This window comes from Leptonychotes weddellii, unplaced genomic scaffold (genome assembly GCF_054177405.1).
Source record: "Leptonychotes weddellii isolate Sample4059 unplaced genomic scaffold, ASM5417740v2 HiC_scaffold_78416, whole genome shotgun sequence".
Classification (NCBI taxonomy): Eukaryota; Metazoa; Chordata; class Mammalia; order Carnivora; family Phocidae; genus Leptonychotes; species Leptonychotes weddellii.
Genome location: NW_028048740.1, coordinates 1 through 416, shown reverse-complemented (window position 1 = coordinate 416; position 416 = coordinate 1). Strand labels below are relative to the sequence as shown.

Below are 416 nucleotides of genomic sequence, written 5' to 3'. Positions count from 1 at the left end.
TTCAGCCCCCTAGACTGAAGCCTGGGTAGGGCTAGGTAGCAGGACAGCCCCTCAGATGAGGTCAGCAACATTGAGGGGCATCTCCTCAATGGAGGTGTTGTAGAAGGTCTCGATGTCTCGAAGAGTCCTCTTGTCTTCTTCTGTCACCATGTTAATAGCCACACCCTTACGGCCAAATCGTCCCCCGCGACCGATTCTGGTGGAAAACAAGGACATCTCAGTATGAGGGACGATCAAGGAAAGGGGAAACGGAACTTTAGCTCAGGGCGAGCTGCGGGAACATTCCAGACCCGCACTTACCTGTGGATGTAGTTTTCCCTGTTGGTGGGAAGGTCATAGTTGATGACTAAGGAAACCTGCTGCACGTCAATGCCTCTGGCCTAGGTCAGGGGAGAGGACAGGTCAGCATGAGAACC

At 53.4% G+C, this 416-nt stretch overlaps 1 long non-coding RNA gene across 1 annotated transcript; it reads right to left on the bottom strand.

Moving 5' to 3' along the window:
- Nucleotides 1-141: 141 nt before the first annotated feature.
- On the bottom strand, nucleotides 142-416 carry LOC145719865 (uncharacterized). The gene is made up of 2 exons (XR_014142651.1): nucleotides 301-416; nucleotides 142-196 (listed from the first exon to the last, which is right to left on the bottom strand). It is a non-coding gene; the product is annotated as an uncharacterized LOC145719865 (long non-coding RNA).